The following is a 20,017-nucleotide window of genomic DNA, read 5'->3' on the forward strand; positions in this document are numbered from 1 at the left end:
TTCCAAGAAAGTTCCACTTTTTTTTTTTTTTTTAAGACTTATTTATATATTCAGAGAGAGAGAGAGAGAGAGAGAGGCAGAGACACAGGCAGAGAGAGAAGCGGGCTCCATGCAGGGAGCCCGACGCAGGACTCCCAGGTCTCCAGGATCACACCCCAAGCTGCAGGCAGCACTAAACCGCTGCGCCACCGGGGCTGCCGGAAAGTTCCACCTTTAAACCAGCTGCCACAACCGCCCATTCCGCTTGCCCTGGAGCTTTCTCTTGGGCCAGAGGCCCCAGTCTCCAGGAGCAGGGAACTGTCTTCCAGGAGGACCTGTCTGTCTGCTCCCACTGCTCCATCCTGTTGTAGCTGGCAGCACTTCCAGCTGCAGAGAGAGGAGCAGCTGACAGGTTCCACTCAATAGGCCCCTTGGCCCAGGGAAACCAAAGCCCTCATTTCCCTCCAGGGGTCAGGAAAGTGGGGGAGAGGGGAGAAGTAAAGAGTGGGCTGCACCCATCCAATTTCTCCTTCCTTACTCCCTTGGGGACCTCTTGGCTCCTCCTTACTGCGTATATATATATATATATATATATATATATATATATAATAGGTAGCTTAATGATTTATTAGCAAATGAATACACATGGAACTCCTCCTCAGATTCAGAAATGGATCATTTATAGCCTCTCAGAATTCTTGTTCCCATTCATAACTTCATCACTTCCCCAGAGGTAACCACTATGACTTTTGCAATAAGCATGAATTTGCTTTTCTATATATACTTTTAACCACATGTATACATCCCTAAAATAAGAGTCTACTTTTCCTTGTCCAGAACTTTATGTGACTAAAATCTTATGTGTTATTTGGATCTTGCTTTTTTTTTTTTTTAAGATTTTATTTATTCATGAGAAACACAGAGAGAGAGAGAGAGGCAGAGACACGGGCAGAGGGAGAAGCAGGCTCCATGCAGGGAGCCAGATGTGGGACTGGATCCTGGAACCCCAGGATCATGCCCTGGGCTGAAGCCAAGGCTAAACCCCTGAGCCACCCGGGCTGCCCCTTGCTTCTTTTTTTATTTTTATTTTTTATTATTATTTTTAAATATTTTATTTATTTATTCATGAAACAGAAAGAGAGAGAAAGAGGCAGAGACACAGGCAGAGGGAGAAGCAGGCTCCATGAAGGGAGCCCCACATAGAACTTGATCCTGGGTCTCTAGGATCACAACCCTGGCTGAAGGCAGCACTAAACTCTGAGCCACCTGGGCTGCCCTTGCTTCTTTTTTTAAACAAGGTTTGGGAAGTATAAGATTGGTCTGTATGGTTACCTACATCTTTAGTTTGCTCATTTTCATTGCTGAGTAATATACCATTACAATAATGCACTACAAGAGTAGTCTTCAAAATGTGGTCTGCTGATACTTAGTGTTCTCGAATCCCTTTCGGGGAGTCCATGAGATCAGAACTATTTTCATTAGAAAAATATGATGCAATTCAACATTTTCACTGACTCATTTGCATCGATGTGTCAAAGCCACAGTTGGGTAAAATTGCGGGTGCCTAACATAGTCAATGCAGGGACACCAAGCTGTCTTAATCCCCATTGCTTTCTTCACTGCCACACATTCACAGGCAAAATAACCCTGTTTCATTACAGAGTATCCTTGAGGATCCCCTAAATGTTTTGTTTTTTTTTTTAATGTTCTGTTTTTTTAAATGCAAAGCCCAAGTATGCTTTTCAGAATATTTGGCATGTTAAAATGGGAATATGTGAAACACTCTTCCATATACCAAAATATGAAAGAAAAACACTGTTGCAGTTGTCCGAGTTGTTAGCTAAATTAGCCACTTTTTCATGAAATATGTTTTTACTTAAAAGAATTATTGGCAGAAAAATATGGTTATTGAGATTTGAGTATTTGACAGACATGTTCTCAAAAAAGAACAAAGTGAGCTTACACTTCAAGGGAAAGGGGAGGATATATTTATTGCCAGTGATATAACTAATACTTAGTTTATAAACTAAAAATTAGAAATTTAAAAAATATGAACTTTACAGATTCCCAGAACTTACTGACTTTTAAAATGAGATCAATAGTGGTATTTTTTAAATGTATTTTTTTAGGATACTATATGAGGACAGGTATAAATATTTGGGAGTTTGCATAATAAACTATATTTTCCAAATAACCCTACATGATGTTACAAAATCAACAAGAGAAAAAGATTCATTCAAAGTATAGTGCAAGTCAGTAGTTTTTAGTGTAACAGAGTAAAAAAAAAGTTCATTAATATGGCTTCAGATTCCACATTGCAGTTTACCTCTAAGAAGACATCCCTTGTCAAATTGTGGTGTAGTATCAACATAGAATAACCACAATTGTCTTAACACCTTTTAGAAAATTTCTCACTTTTCCAGTTATACATCTGTATGAAACTGTATTTTTTTCATAAACTTTAATCCATGTAACAACATATTACATCAACTGAATGTAGAAGCTGATATGAGAATTTCCAGCTATCTTCTAATAATCAGTCGTTAAAGAGATTTACATTTTTAAAAAGTATAAGGCGGGAATCCCTGGGTGGCTCAGCGGTTTAGCGCCTGCCTTTGGCCCAGGGAGCCGTCCTAGAATCTCGGGATCGAGTCCCGCGTTGGGCTCCCAGCATGGAGCCGGCTTCTCACTCCTCCTGTGTCTCTGCCTCTCTCTCTATGTCTATCATAAATAAATAAATGAATCTTTAAAAATAAATTAATTAATTAAATTAAAAAAAAATAAAGAAGTATAAAGCAATGCCAGTTTTTCTTTTCTGTGTGGAAATATTCTTATTTTTCATAAAATATTTATAAGAGTGTATGCAATAGATTTATTATTATCTTAAATAATTTTTTAGATCTTCAGTTTTAATTTCTGATATGATAAATATTGAAAGATATAACTTACATAAAGGAAGCCCTTGGGTAGTTAGTGATTTGTAAAAGTATAAGTTTCCAAACATGCAAGGGTTTGAGAATCAATGCACCATAATACCTATTCATTTTATTCCTAAAGGATGTTTGAGTTGTTTCCAGTTGGGGCTGTTACAAAGACATTTGTTTGAAGATTATTTTGGTTACATCTCTTAGCCCATATGTGCAAGAATTTCTTTGAGGTGTTGGGATGGTTATTTTTATGTGTCAACTTGGCTGGCCACAGGGTGCCCAGATTAGACATTATTTCCAGGTGTGTCTGTGAGAGGTTTCTAGTTGAGATTAGGATTTGAATTGTGGATTTAGTAAAGTAAATTGCCCAACTTAGTGTATCAGTTGGACATCAGCTAATCCACTGGGGTCCTGAATAGTATTTGCACAATTGGCTGCTCATATTTTCAGGCCTTCAGACTTGGACTGAATTATGCCACTGGCTTTCCTGGATCTCTAGTTTGCAGACGGCAGATCATGGGACTTCTTGGCATTCATAATCACATGAGCAAGCCAATTTCTCTTAATAAATCTTCTTTATATATCTATATCTACCTCTATATATAGAGAGATATCTCCTACTGGTTCTGTTTCTCTGGAGAACCCTGACTAATACAAGTATATACTTAAAAATGAAATTACTGAAATTGAGTATCTTCTATTCTTTCATATCTTTTATTTACCAGGTAATCATTTGTAAGAATATTTCATATATGGGATGCCTGGGTGGCTCAGTAGTTGAAAATCTGCCTTTGGCTCAGGACATGATCCCGGGGTCCGGGATTGAGTCCCACATCAGGTTTCTTGTGTGAAGCCTGCTTCTCCCTCTGCCTGTGTCTCTGCCTCTCTCTATCTCTCATGAATAAATAAATAAAATCTTTAAAAAAAGAATATTTCATATGGTCTGATATCAGGTCTTTTCATGTTAGGTATATTACAAGTTTTTTCTTTCACTCTGTGGCTTTTCTTGTAATTTTCTTTACTAAACATTGTTTATATGGTAGTGAGTTGAGAAAGATTTCTTTAAACAAAAAAAGAAGCAGAAAATACAACCATAAAAGGCTGATAGATCTGATCACATAAAAAGTTTTTTAAAATTATATTATTAAAATATCACAACAAGCATAACCAAATGCAAAAAATGAAATAATTATAATAATTATCAAAGCATAAGAAATCATGGTCCTTAGTAGATAAGTTCTCCTAAAACCAATAAGAAAAAAAAGAAAAAACTTCAAAAGACTATGCAGTGGGCAAGAGATTCAATAAATAACTGTAAATGACCAATGCACTGAGAAGTTTAGGTGAATCTCACCTTCAATCAATTAAATGCATAAAGCATATTAATAAGAAACAATTATTTATTAAATGACAAAGTTAAAACGAACAAACTTCAGAGCAATAAAGGTTTAAGGAAACGGGTATTTGCTTTATTAACTGCTAATGGAAAGGCAAATAGTATAATGCTGGAACACAACTTTGGTATCTACTGAATTAAGTTTTAAGCTTAATGAAAGCTATTCTTTTTTTTTTTTTATTATTGGTGTTCAATTTGCCAACATATAGAATAACACCCAGTGCTCATCCCATCAAGTGCCCCCCTCAGTGCCCGTCACCCAATCTCCCCCACCCCTGCCCACCTCCCTTTCTACCACCCCTTGTTCGTTTCCCAGAGTTAGGAGTCTCTCATGGTCTGTCTCCCTTTCTGATATTTCCCACTCATTTTTTCTCCTTTCCTCTTTATTCCCTTTCACTATTTTTTATATTCCCCAAATGAATGAGACCATATAATGTTTGTCCTTCTCCAATTGACTTATTTCACTCAGCATAATACCCTCCAGTTCCATCCAAGTCGAAGCAAATGGTGGGTATTTGTCGTTTCTAATGGCTCAGGAATATTCCATTGTACACATAGACCACAGCTTCTTTATCCATTCATCTTTCAATGGACACCGAGGCTCCTTCCACAGTTTGGTTATTATGGACATTGCTGCTAGAAACATTGGGGTGCAGGTGTCCCGGCATTTAATGAAAGCTATTTTTATCTATATAGACAATGTGATTAAACATATTTTTGTGTCATAATGTTGAAAGAAATATGAAAACGAGCAATAATTTCACCACTTAGGAGCAATCAGTTTAAATATTTGGGGGTATTTACTTTTATTTAATTACATATGTATAATTTTCAGTGAAGGTAGCATTCAAAGAATATGGGTTAAGAAAAAAAGGAAGGAGGAAAGCTGAGTCAAATTGCCTGGGATTATTTTAAATTCACATAAACTCTCCCTTTGCTCTCAGATTTTAATCTGTTGTGAACTAAACCAATAACATAAACCAGTTAACATAACTGAAAAAAAGCAATATGTAAACCAGAAAATAGGATTGTGATCCCTGCTAGTATAATATTAGCATTTCACCATTTCTATAAGCAGATGGGTATGTGTATGTGTAAATCTATGTATTTAGATATGGTTTCTAAATAACCTGTAATAGTTATCCTCTAATTAGATAATTTTAATGAGCATTACTTTTGTTTTTATTATGTTGTCAGATGAGTTGTCTCATTCAATATCTATCCATTCCACCCTTTTTCTAGGAGAGATTGAAACAAAAAACAAAAAACAAAAACAAACAAACAAAAAACTACATTTAACATTTTCCAAACTCCCTTGCAGATTGGGTGTAAAATATCCAGTTAGAATAAATTTTTTTTTAAGATTTATTTATTTATTCACAATAGACACAGAGAGAGAGGCAGAGACACAGGAGGAGGGAGAAGTAGGCTCCATGCTGGGAGCCCCATGCGGGACTTGATCCCGGGACCGAGGATCGCGCCCTGGGTCAAAGGCAAGTGCTAAACCATTGAGCCACCTAGGGATCCCCCAGTTAGAATAATTCTTTTGCAAATAAGAAGGCAGAAGTGTGATAGAGGCCTCTTCCTAGTGTCTTTGCCCAGGGCTTCTGGTAAGCAGATAATGGAGCTTTAAATCTTTCCTGCAGCAAAGTTCTGGAGAATATTGTTCATTCTTCAGTTCTCTAGATGAGAGAAGAAGTTGAGGATGCAGAGGCCTAGGCCTGTTTCTTTGGGCCCAGATTCCTCCAGTGGAGACCTTAGAGGTAGTAGGTATCCAGGAAGCTCATTTCTAAATTGTTCTGGGAGACATTCCAAGAGCCCCAACCTAGATTTGGCCCCTTTCAGGTCTTCCAACGATTTTGTGGATACATTATTCCTTGTATTAAATACTTTTCTGCTTAGGGGTGGCTGGCCAGCTCAGTAGGTAGCATATGACTTTTGATCTCAGGATCATGATTATACAGGAGAGCTTGGTTCTTGTCTCATGGAGTTGAAGAATGAATCTCCTGGACAAAAGAATGAGCAAAGCTTTGATAGAGGTTTATTAAGCAAAGATACAGAAAAAGCTATCAAAAACCCGAGGGGTCCCAACAGTTGCCACTAAGGCCTTTAGGGTTTGTCTTTTATAGGAAACTGGCCAAGGAACTTGGTAAATTTCTTTCAATATCAGGGTGGATTTGTAAATATCATTCTATATGTAGAACAAACGTGGTGGACTTATAACAAACAAGATGTTTCTTTGTAAATATCATGAGCACAAATAAGGTGTTCCCTTCTCTTTAATATCTTCTCCATAGCAATTCTTTACATCTGGGATTTCTGTTATTACTTAGTAGCCATTAAAGGGGCATATTCTCTAACATTTTGGAGCTAAGGAGCCAGGTTTTTCTGTTTTTACTGTTTTATCTCTGTTTTCTTGGGATGAGTAGGAACCAGACTCTGGGCCTTTCCCTTATCTTTCCCTGCCTAGCCCTGTCTGCCCCTAACTCATTCCTACATCAATGAGTTCAAGCATCACATTGGGAGTAGAGTTTACTTAAAAAAAAAAAAAAGTTTTCTGCTTAAAACTTCCAAATACACAAGAGTATAGGTTTCTGTTTTAGTGCATTGAACTCTGAGTTAAATTAAAAATACTTAAAAGTTGATAAATTAATAAAAATTACTAACTCTATAAGCAGAGTTTAGCAAATTTTTCTCATTAAGGGTCACATAGCAAATGTTTTCAATTTTGTGGGACATTTACTGTCTGTCACAAATACCTCTGAAGTTGAAGTAAAAGCAGCCATAAATAATATGTACATAAATTGTCATGACTATATTCCAATAAAACTTTTACAAAAACAAGTAGTTGGCCATAAATTGTTGACCCATACAATAAGGATAAGATCATTAAGGTTATAATAAATGTTTGTGTCAAATATCTTGAGAAACTTAAATGTATTTTTAAATGAAATTATTTTATTAAATTCCATGACTCAAAATAGATCCACATATTTCTATAATTTTCCTTTGGTTTCAGTACAGAAACTATGATTTTGAGTTCCTGTGATTCATGAACAAGATGGCATTCTTTTTCACAGAACCTGTAAATATAATGAAATTGATTTCATTCTAAAGATATTTCAAAATATTTCTGAGAGTTCTGTAAAACTCATTTGGAATTTTATAAACTATTATTAGTGACAGTTTGTGAAATTCTGAAATTTTAAAGTGTTCTATTTTATTTGAAAAGAGACAAATTGCTACTGTAAGAAATAGTATTTTTTAATACTAATATAAATGTATTATGTTCTTTGCATATTTATGGCATGTTATTTTTGATGTCATGTTATATCCTTTGTAACATGTAATCCATTATTGAATAATTTTTGCAATTGTAAGATTCTAAGTATGCCTTCCTACCTGAACTTGCACTTTTCATTGTCTTAGCCCAAAAGTGACTCAAATGAAAGTGTGATCTATCAAATACTCAGGAAAGCAAGGAGAACCTACTACTGGTGAGTACTAACAGTGTCTACACATACATGTTTCCCTTCCATTTTACATTTAAAATAAAACATTTTTGTTGTTACATTTATTTCACCCACAAGTCTTTCAATGTGTCTAACTCATAACAGATCCTCAGTAAACATATTTTTGAAATACAGGTGCCATCAAAGAAGTTGACAGCTGTGGGACCCAGGAAATTTAACAAAAATCCCCTACCCCTGGACAAGCAGAGCAGAACCCATTCCATTTTGTGCAGCACCCACCTTGTGCCGACCTGCTTAGGGCACTGCCCCACCCTAGTCAAGCCCAGGGCACACCCTAATGGGAAATCGGCTCAGTGATAGGCCAGTTCAAATGGATACTTTAGGGTAAAATGTAATTCAATCAGCCACCTGCGAGTGGACCAACATGACTGTGTAACTTTCTGCGTATCCCATTGGCCACTGGCCCCTATAAAGTTGCTAAGTCTCTTAGTCTCGGGGTCCAAGTCCCTGCTCCGCTGTGTTGGGTATACTAGAACCCAAGCTCGAGCTTGTAAATAAACCCTCGTGTGTTTGCATTGGTGTTGGCTCCTTGGTGCTTTCTCGGATTCGCAATCTTGGGCACAACAACAGCCACCAAAAAGTACAGCAAATACACATTTCAAAGGCCCCAAAGTAGACACCAAAAATTAAACTATCATGACATTACAAAAAGAATTATTATAATGATACCAATAATGCTAATTAATACTTATGATTTTTAAAATTAAGATTCTATTTATTTATTCATGAGAGACTTGAGACAGAGAGGCAGAGACATAGGCAGAGGGAAAAGCAGGCTCCCTGTGGTGAGCCTGATGTGGGACTTGATCCCAGGACCCCGGGATCATGACCTGAGCCAAAGTCAGACGCTCAATCCCTGAGCCACCCAGATGCCCAACGCTTATGATTATTCACTCTGTGAAATGGTATAGGCAGGCTGAGTCTGAGAACCCAGGGAGGGTCCTACAGGACAAGCCAAAAGTTCCTTGGCTTCACAGAGGATAGAATTCAAATGAGAGGCAGAAAAAGTGGAAACAGTTCATTGAAAAGTGTGGAGTGACAGGTAGAGAATAGTAGACACTGTCTGGGAGACTCAGAAAAGAAAGGGAGTGAGTCTCGTCATTGCCTGGGGCTAGGAGTTTATATTAGAAAAGGGTCTATGGTGATCCTCCAAGAATCCAGGGTAGGATCCAATCAAAGGTGAGTGTCAGGCGAACAATAGGTAATTACATACAGAAGGGAGAGGTATTGATGCCAGTGTCAGCCAAGATTTCTTGGAAGCTAATATCCTTGGGATCATGTTTGGGATCTGGCTCTTCTTTGGTCTTACGAGGTGTTTGGGGACTAGGACAAAATTCAGAGAATGATTCTTATTGTTTTCTTGGGTTTTTGTTTGTTTGGTTGGTTGGTTGTTTGTTTTGTTTTATTTTTGCTTCTCCCTTGAAGTGGAAATATAACTTCTTTGGCTTATTCAGAGGCGAAATATGGAATATGAGGAAATGGGGCCTAGCAGAAAAACAGCAGAGATGGAGCCTTTCTAAAAATAGAGTTCCTTCAGCTTCCTTCAAAAGCACAGCTATAAAGTCATTTAATTTTCACAGCAATCATCTAATAGTTGCTCTTTTATCCCTGTTTTAGAGGTGAGGGAAGCTGAGATACGGGTTAAATACGTTGTGCAAAGTCACAAAACTATTAAGTGGTATTGCTGGAATTTGAAGCCATATAGTTTGACTTTAGAATCTGTGGTTTTTCCCATGATGTTATAATGCTTGACTTATATTAGCAAATAAATCATGATGATTTACATAACAAGAATCTTTTCAATCACTATAAGACTTTAAATCATTAATTTAAATTGCTGAATTATCAAGGACAAAAAGAAATCTGTCAAGGGATAAAAGTAAATAAGAGAATAGAAAATACAACAACCCATCTCATTTACAATCAAAATCAACTCTTCAGTTGAATTTACTGGCTAAAATGGCATGTCGATATTAAAAATCAGCTACTAAAGATGAAAGAATATTACTAATTAATTAGTATTTCCTAAGAAATTGCTCTTTAAGGAAAAAAAATAGTACTAATAAAAGGATTCAATGTTGGTTTTACATTTTCAAATTTTAACATTTTAATTTGCTGTTGAGAATTTAACAGTACACTTATGGAGGAGGTACTAGATGCCAGACACTGTCATATGTTATTTACAAATATGATTGTATTCAATTCTAATAGCTTTTGTCATTGTTGTTTTAATCCTCATTTTACTGGTAAATAACTTGCCTGATGTCACAGTTAGTAAATTCCAGAGGCAGGATTCCAGGCCCAAGATTAGCATCCATAGTTAATCTTGTGTGCTATTTAAATAAGAATCCTGTACCTGCCCTACGACCCAGCAATTGCACTGTTGGGGATTTTCCCCAAAGAGACAAATGCAATGAAACGCCGGGACACCTGCACCCCGATGTTTCTAGCAGCAATGGCCACGATAGCCAAACTGTGGAAGGAGCCTCGGTGTCCAACGAAAGATGAATGGATAAAGAAGATGTGGTTTATGTATACAATGGAATATTACTCAGCTATTAGAAATGACAAATACCCACCATTTGCTTCAACGTGGATGGAACTGGAGGGTATTATGCTGAGTGAAGTAAGTCAGTCGGAGAAGGACAAACATTATATGTTCTCATTCATTTGGGGAATATAAATAATAGTGAAAGGGAAAATAAGGGAAGGGAGAAGAAATGTGTGGGAAATATCAGAAAGGGAGACAGAACGTAAAGACTGCTAACTCTGGGAAACGAACTAGGGGTGGTAGAAGGGGAGGAGGGCGGGGGGTGGGAGTGAATGGGTGACGGGCACTGGGTGTTATTCTGTATGTTAGTAAATTGAACACCAATAAAAAAAAAAAAAAAAAAAAAGTAAAAAAAAAAAAAAATAAAAAAAAATAAAAAAAAAAAAAAAAATAAAAGAAAAAAAAAAAAAAAAAAAAAAAAAAAAAAAAGAATCCTGTGCATGATAATGAGTAAATTATCACAAGAAAATAAAAATATTTAGTTCCTGGAAAACAGTGAGGATTCCGTAATGCCTTTCTTGAATAAATAACACAATGTTTCTTTATTGAATAGTTTTTACTAGCTGATTTATATAGTTTAGTCATTAGTGGTCCCACCTTCCTCTTTTTCTCCTGTGTTGTATGAATATAGCAAGTGATTTGAATGCAAGGAATTTATTTTGAACATAAATATAATAATGTCAGAAATGAATTTCTTAACAATTCTCCTTAATCTGTCTTAGCTACTTGATATTTTAAAATGTAGGTAATGCAATGTTTTTGGTATAGGTTTTAAAAGCTGTAATATTTAAAATGTCAGTGTCCACCATAGTAAAAAAAAAAAAAAAAAAAAAAAAGGATAAATAAACAAACAAAATCTCTTCCAGATGATGTAAAAACAGCCAGGGAAGATTGTTCCCTTTGGTGACGATCAATGCCATGCGAAGTCTGTGTAAATTTGTTGTAAGCATTATGACAGATGGGAAAGAACTCATTTAAATTTCAAAAAACTTTTGTCTCACAAAGGAATTTTCCTCAGATAATTTGTATTCATATCTAAATAATAGGAGGCTCAAGATTAAGCATTGCAATTGCCATTTATATTACAAAGAAAAATGCAATCTTGAGCAATTTACATTAGTTCTATTTCTTCATTTTTCTGAATCATCCTCTTTGAACTATTATTCAAAAGATGGTGGTGCTTTTGTCCTTTGTGGGATATCCTTCACTTTGGCTGATGATAAAAAATTGCTATTTCCTTTCATTCCTATTATCATATTCATGGTTCTCCGTAGTTGGGTGCTTTTTGGATGACATCCGTGTCCTGCAGAGAGCTGCAGGACTCCATCAGATCTGTTCAGGCACCTGAACTAATTAACAAAATTCTAACTATTCTTTTTATCATAGGTTTGGTAAATTAAGGTGTTTACCTCTAAGTTGCTAGGGATTGAGTGAATATTTTTAAATGGATAGTTATTAAAGATCACAAAGCATATCCCATAGCCATGTTATGTATCTAATGAGAAGAAATAGAATATGATCAATTTCCATGTAAGAATCCATTTATTCAAACTGCCTATGATTCAGGAGACATAGCATGCCATTTATAAAGCTACAATTGGAATAGTGTAAACCATCAGCATTTTAGCTCTTAACAACCAAATTGAAAAACAGAAGAGGGAAAAAAGAAAGAAAGGAAAACTTCTGGGCAATGGTGATTAGCCAGAGATGAGTAATCAGGATTCCTAAGACCATCTGGTTTCTCTATGTCAGTTTCTATTCGGTTACATCAAGTATCATCAATACTATAGTAGTAAGAACTGTGTTTAATGTAAGCAGCAAAGAACTTTACTGAAAGACTGGTCCCTCCCAGAATCAGTGGGAAGGCTGGAAAACAGCCTGAGGAAGGGCGTGAAGCAAAGACAAAGCAGCACAGGTCCAAAGCCTCTGAGTTAAGGATGATGCGATAGCACCATCAACACAGGATTCTTGATAACAAATCTTCCTCTACCCTCATTCCTGGCCCTCATTCCTGCCATTGCCATGAATTGTTTCTTACCCATTCAAACATCTTTGTCACATTTTCCCAAGATTCAAAACCCAGGCAGGACTTAGTCTTGGCCTGCCCTAACTCATAGCATGCACCCCAGTTATCAAGGACTAGGGAGAGAGCTTGCAGGGTTGGGAAACCCTGCCTCCTGAAAAGACACAGTGAGGAATTTGCCAAATATGGAAAAGGTCTCTAGTGCCATTTTGTAGGAAGACAGTGTTCCACGTGGATCATCATTATCATATTTACAGATAAACACAATATGGCAAAGAAGGATTAGATGTTGTGATTCAGACTGAATCTTTTACCTTCCTTGTGATGGCTTCTAAGGCAGTTACTTCCTCTTAGCCTTTGTTTCCTGAGTTCTAAACTGGGATAATATTATTCTGTCCATAATATAAAGACATTGTGAAGAAGGAAATGAGATAAACTGTGTAAAAGTTCTTTCATTTTCCTTTTTCCACTCAAAAAAAAGTATTAAGGAGCACCTGGGTGGCTCAGTCAATTAAGTAGCCAACTCTCAAGGTCATGATCTCAGGATCCTGAGATCTGAGATCGAGCCCTGAGTTGGGCTTGTGCTAGGCATGGGGCCTACTTGAGATTCTCTCTCAATCTTTCTCTCTCTGCCCCTTTCCCTCTCTTAAAAAAAAAAAAAAAAAAAATGTATTAAGGGCCTATTATGTGCAAGACAAAATGAAAAAAAAAATAGTAACAATTTATGCCCTAAACAATGTATAAATGTGAGCTATTATTATCAATACTTTAATATAAAAATATATTGAGAATATGCATGCCCTTATTTATTATTCTGCTTAAAAAATAGGACAAATAGATGAAAAGTCAAATGACAGATGAATATGAAATTCAGAAGAGAAAGTTAATGCTGAAGTATACCCCCTACTAACTAACACTCCTCTCCTCTTCTGAGACATATTCCTTCTCCCAATCCATCCAGTTGTTGTGATGATAGTCTAAAAAAAAAAAAAAAAAAACACCAAAGATTTTATTTATTTCTTCATGAGAGACACAGAGAGAGAGGCAGACACAGGCAGAGGGAGAAGCAGGCTCCCTGCGAGGAGCCAGATGTGGGACTGGATCCCAGAACCAGGATCACAACCTGAGCCAGAGGCAGATGCAACTACTGAGCCAGCCAGCCAGGCCTCCCTGTGAGAGACAGTCTTACAAAACCCCACCTCTAGACAAAAGTGATTGGTTTAGTAATAGACCCCTCACCAAACTTAGCAAATCAGAGCTTGTTCCTAAAGCCTTTAAACCTAAAACCATTTATAAAGTATATGCCTTGGTCAGAAGCAATATTGCATGATTATACATTAGTGTTGAATGAGGGATTCAGTATATCTGTTTACTGTGGTGCTGGGGGAAGTACTGAAAGCAGGAGAGGCACCTCCACATTCTAAACATGTGTTTATCCCAGTGAGATTAGACATTCCTCCTTGTAAGAGGTCCAGTGTGATCGAGGTGCCATCTGATGACTGGTTGGGCCATATTAGGACACTTTAGTGTTCGCATCTGCTGTTGACAGATCAAAAACTCAGTAGTAGCAATATCTGTATCAGCCTTGTTAAGGGAAAGCCCATGTTGTTCAGCCTATGAATCACTTCCATCTCTATTGCAGTGTTACTCTGTATACACAGTGGCTGGAGGAAAAAGCTGACTTTCACTGGAGAGTCATTTTGTCAACCAGATTTTTAACCTGCCATGGTAGATGCCCTTTAATGGACATTTACATAGTAAATGAATGTTTTCATGCCGTTGCCCATTCTGAAAATTTCATTCCCCCTGAAATCACTGCTTTGCAACATTAATATTTGATTGTGTCCAGATCTCACTAGTTCTCCCAGGGGTGCAGTATGGCTTTTGGATTACTATCCTGGTAGGAAGGTATAAGTCTCTATGGCTTCTATTTGACCCTTTCCATCAAGAGAGCTCTTACTCCACAGATCAGGAAATAAATGTAGATTCTCTCAGTTAAATATATCTATTTTCAATACACATTTTATATCTGGGGAAATAACCACAGGATGGGTCTATAGCCCCAATAAGATCAATGACGAGATGGATTTGGGCCAGGATAGTCCATACGCACACAACATGGCATGAGTTCTGAGCCTCTATTTAACAAGCTCCTATAAATCACTTTAGTATATTGCCTCAGGATGCTCTGGAGATGACATCAAGGGAGGCTTATGATATAGTTGTTATTAACTGAATTGTGTTCTCACAAAATTTACATAGTGAAGCCCTTACCTCTAGTACCTGAGATTGTGACTATTTTGGAGAGAGGGCCTTGAAAGAGGTAATTAAGGTAAAATGAGGCCTTAATCCAATGTGACTAGTATCCTTAGAAGAGGAAATATGAAACACCAAAAAGATATCAGAGGAGTGTGAGCACAGAGGGATGACCATGTGAAAAAGAACCAAAAGGAGAGAGACCTCCAGAGAAATCAAACCACCCAACACCTTGATCTTAGACTTTAGTCTCCAGGACTGTGAGAAGTAAATTTCTACTGTTTAAGCCACCCAGTGTGGTGTTTCATTATGGCAACCCTCACAAACTAATACAGTCCTGTATTCATTTTCTACTGCTGAAATAACAAACACAAACTTAGTGTCTCTAAAGAACACAAATTGATTTTATTGCAGCTCTATAGGTTGGATGTCCAAAATGGATCTTACTAGGGATCCCTGGGTGGTGCAGTGGTTTAGCGCCTGCCTTTGGCCCAGGGCGCGATCCTGGAGACCCGGGATCGAATCCCACGTCAGGCTCCCGGTGCATGGAGCCTGCTTCTCCCTCTGCCTGTGTCTCTGCCTCTCTCTCTCTCTCTCTCTCTCTCTCTGTGACTATCATAAATAAATAAAAATTAAAAAAAAACAAAAACAAAAACAAAAAAAAACAAAAAAAACCAAAATGGATCTTACTAGGCTAAAACCACATTATCAGCAGGGCTGCATTACTTTCTGATAGTCTGGGGGAAAATCATGCCCTTGCCTTTTTCAACTACTAGAGGGTACCCCCAGTCTTTAGCCTGAGGCCTTCTACCTCCATTATCAAAGCCAGCAACCCTGTATGTCCCTGGCCATTCTTCCAATGACATATCACTTTCTCTGACTTTCTTCTTCTGCTTTCCTTCTCTACTTTTAAGGATCCTGGTTATCATGCTAGATCCACTCAGATAATCCAGAATCATCTCCCTGCTTGACCATCAGCTGATCAGCAATCTTAATTCCATGGGCAACCTTAATTCCCCCTTTACCCTGTAACATAACATTGTCCTGAGAATTAGAATGTGGATATCTTTCTGGGGTTGGAAGTCATTATTCTACCTACCATAAGTCCTATGACTAGGTTTCCAGGTTGTTCCTCAAAGGGCCCATCATTTAAAAAGTTGTGGACTTTTGTTAACTCTTTGAAGTTCGGGAACTGGCTAAGACATTAAAATCCCCACAGTAATGAGAGCTAGGTTTCTGCCTACCAGATTAAGAGCTTTTCTGCTTATATAGATCATGTAGCTCCTTAAGAGGTCACTCAACATTTCTAGATAACCAATATTTATTTCATTTCTAGACGATATGAGGAGCAAATCCTTGCCTTCACTACTCTCCGGCTGGGCTGCCCATCTGCCAAACTTCATCAGAAGCCCGAGGTCAAGGAAGCCATTTGTTTTACTACAGGAAGGTCAGCCTCTTGGGGAAAATAGAAGGGTGGAGCAAGGTGGGAAGTGGGTCTGCAGTAGTAAATGAGAAAAATTCAGGCCCACCATCTCTCACATCAAGTCCAAAACCAAGTCCCATTACATTTGCCTTTTAATAGGTCTCTGTCTCCTCTGCCCATTACTACTAATAGCACCCACATCTCAGCCACCACCAACTTCCCCTGCACTTTTGCAATAACTTTCTAACTTGTCTACTTGCACTCCATTGAACTTCCCACTTCCAACTTATTTTCCACATTGCAAAGGCAACTTTCAAAATCCAAGTATGTCTCATTCATCCCACTACAAAATGAATGTTTTGCCACTGCCCATAAGATAAAGAAAAACTGCTCAGAACACCTGGGTGGCTCAGTGGTTGAGCACCTGCCTTTGGCTCAGGTGGTGATCCTGAGGTCCTGGGATCCAGTCCCACATTGGACTCCCCTGCAGGGAGCCTGCTTCTCCCTCTGCCTGTGTCTCTGCCTCTCTCTATGTCTCTCATGAATAAATAAATAAAATCTTTTAAAAAAAAAGAAAGAAAGAAAAACTCCTCAACCCTCAACTCCTCAATTCTCAGCCTTATCTGGACCTTGCTTGCCACCTTTTGCTATTTTCACCCCAGCTGCACTGGCTTTGCTTCAGTTTCCAATGCTTTTCATGCTCTTAATGTTCTTTCTCTCCAGCAATGCATCTACCAGTCCTTCCTCAAATGGTGGGTGTTTTCTTCTGAGTTGCTGGACTAAGCAGGTATGCAGTATTCTTTTTCGCTTCACTACACATCATCACCACCACCCCCATTTTTATGTTTTTATGTGCCTCAGAAGAGATGACAGAAACTAGATGGCTCAGATCACCTTCCCCAAACAGCTCCTGGTTAGAGTTTGTGGTGCCCTCAAGAGATGTGAAAGGCAAAAGACAAATGAAGAGCTCTTCATTCTCTGGCAGCCCTTTTGCAGGCAGATAAAACAGCAAAAGAGTGGAAGCACTTTGGAAGCACTTCTGGAGTTCAGAAGTGAATAGCATGAGTATTCAGAAAGCAATTGCTTCTGAAGGTACCATGGAAGAAAATGAAGATAAACAATTATGTATGTTCACAAGTATGTTCACAAAAGTTAAGGATCCATGTGGTGTAGTGGAAAGAATCAGAGAATATGGATTCTTGTCTGTGCTCTGTCACTGGTCAGGTGACCCTAGATAATATTTTTGAAGAGTCTTTAAGTCCTGTTATTTATTTATTTATTTATTTATTTATTTATTTATTGGTGCATCTCCACCACCCCGCAGGGTCTTGGGACACTGTGCGAGATGGGGGAGGTACTGGTTTTTTATTTTTTGTACAGGTGGTCCCTGTCTTCCAGAAGTCCTGTCATTTTAAATTGAAAAGGTTTCACTCTCAGAAAAAAAAGATATGGAACAGGTAAAATTGCTCTGCAGTGAATATCCACCTTGCTACAATTCCCTTGGCTATGGTACAAGTCCTGTTCTCTTTTTGAGCATCTAGGCTGACATCTCATCATTCCAGGAGACTTCTGGGTAAGAATTCCACTTAATGAACTTGGCTCAGGCTTAAGTGAATTGACACTTGTACCAATTTTCAGCTTATTTAAACCACATGAGCCTGCCACTTTAATTCTGAAGCCACACTTCCCTAAACTCAGGGCAATGTGCATTCGTGTTTTTAAAATATCACTTAAAAATGAGCTCACATTTACTTTTTTTCCTAACTGGTATTTTTGTGTCATTAAGATATGAATCATAAGGACAGGGTGAATTGTTAATGTTGCTTTGGGGAGACAGCTGAGCTTGCAAGGAAATTAGTCACTAGCATGTAGTGCACGCTCTACCCTCTCCACTTCCCTAACTGTCCAAGGACTGCGTGACTTTTAGGGCCTGGCATGCACTTTCTGGCTTTTTAGCCTGTCTTTTAATTTTGTGTTGAAAATTAGAGATGATATATCAGGTAATAGGAACTGAGGCTAATAGGCTTGTTAGTGCGAGCTTTCGTGATGACCTGGCTAGGAACTGGGTTGTGCTTAATATTTACTATATCTGTAACTGAGGCTGAAAAATCCCTCTACTCTCCTTGGTTTTGTCTCCTTTGCTACCTTTGGGTTTCCCTGCAAAACTTCCTTTAAAAAAAGGAAGGATTCTCTGTTATCATCCTGGAGCCCTCTGGCTGGGGTGGTAAGGTCTAAGGAAAGGAAGTGTTTTCTTATGCATGACTACATCTTAGCCCCTCCCCCAGGACTTTGCCCCTCATCACTGTTCCTTAGCTCCTCCCCTTTCTCCTTCTACCTGACGGGGAGGAAGCTGGAATTAGATAATTGCCCTCCAGCCTGCCCAGGTAAGAGAAGGCTCTGGTGAAGTCTTGGTGACTCTGTGAAGTCTGGAGAATGCTCTGGGTGTGTTCAATGCTTACTTTTTCCCTCCCCCCGCCTGAAGCAACAGGTGATTTTCCTTGGCTCTTCATGGTGAGAACCTCATGGGGTTACTGGAGGTAAAGCCCAGAAAGGTATGGAGGTTCCCTAAGACTTCAGCCCCAGGAGTCTCTGACAGTAGCCCTCACTAGTCCTCTCAACAGTTTGTCAAAATTGGCAGTTAAAGGTCCTCCCTAGTTTGTGGCTCTAGCGGCTTCTGTTCCAGGGAGCTGATGTCAGCTGTGAGTTTCTGTACTTACCTAAAATGTGGGTGGCATTTTGCCCCAAGACCTCAATTCTCTGATGGCTCCATGAAAAGTCATTGGTTTTCAGTGTGTCCAGCTTTTTTCTTGGTATTGGGGCCTGAATGACCTCCAAGCTCTACCGAGAAGCCTTTCATGCACTTTCGTTTAAAAACTAAGTGTGGTAAAGTGCATTGTTTCTCAAAGGAAAGTAAATACATTGGTCCCTCCACCTCACTGAGTGTTGATATATTTTATTATAATTCTATGTTGAAACGGAAACATAAATTTAGCTCTAAATTCCATAGATCTAATAGTTCCTAACCAACTTTTGAAATACAATGCATTTGTAAACTAAATTAAAAAGCCTACAGAAATATGAAACTTTAATCAATAATATTACCTTAAGATTGGTCAAGCCAAAACATTTTTATTAGATTTCACAGAAGGAAGTTACTGCTTGGTTCTGATACCACATTTAGTCTCTTAACTTAAAGGAAAACTACAGTAGAAAACTTCTGTTTATATAAAGTCATATAAAATGTTACTGATAGCTTCAAGACTTTTCATTTTTTCTATTTACAATCATCAAACAAAGGTCTGCTACAGTGCAATTTTTTAATGCCATTTTGATGAAGTAGATTTTGGTAATTCTTTAAATGTATTATACTCCCATGGAGAGATATGTCCATTGCAACATTATGAAAACTTGTATTTAAATCACTGCTCTGGGGGTCACTTAGTCCCTTAAGTGTCTGCCTTGGGCTCAGGTCATGATCCCAGTGTCCTGGGATGGGGTGCCATGTCAAGCTCCCTGCTTAACGGGGAGTCTACTTCTCCCTCTTCCTCTCCCTCTGTGCTCTCTCTCTCTCTAATAAATAAATAAAATCCTTTTAAAAATCACTGATTTGGGTTCAGATTATGAAAAAATACTATCTTTGCAAATTTATCACATAAATATAAGGTATAACCTTATTACTAATGACCTATTGTAACATTAGATATATAAAAGTATCTCTTAATAAGTGTAAAATATATCTTTTTTAAAAATTTCAGCATGCCTACCTCTACCACAATGAGGCCCATGAAATTGAAGTCATTTCCCCACCCACTTTTATATTTAATTGTAAAACTTTATTTGAACATTGGCATAATGTTATATAGCCTTCATGCTAGACACACATGTTCATAAGCGACCTAAGTGAAGCCATTGGAATCCCAGGGCAGTAA

At 38.0% G+C, this 20,017-nt stretch overlaps 1 long non-coding RNA gene across 6 annotated transcripts in view; it reads left to right on the plus strand.

The window, feature by feature from the left end:
- The window catches only part of LOC144284421 (uncharacterized), a 364,283-nt gene extending 347,365 nt beyond the window's left edge, over positions 1-16,918 (plus strand). For all 6 annotated transcript variants that reach the window (XR_013352774.1, XR_013352775.1, XR_013352769.1 and 3 more), the window contains 3 exons: positions 7,732-7,799; positions 16,002-16,112; positions 16,812-16,918. This is a non-coding gene — a long non-coding RNA (uncharacterized LOC144284421). The remainder of the gene's footprint in view (positions 1-7,731; positions 7,800-16,001; positions 16,113-16,811) is intronic.
- The last annotated feature ends 3,099 nt before the right edge of the window (positions 16,919-20,017 follow it).

Source organism: Canis aureus, chromosome 15 (genome assembly GCF_053574225.1).
Source record: "Canis aureus isolate CA01 chromosome 15, VMU_Caureus_v.1.0, whole genome shotgun sequence".
In the NCBI taxonomy this organism is placed as follows: Eukaryota; Metazoa; Chordata; class Mammalia; order Carnivora; family Canidae; genus Canis; species Canis aureus.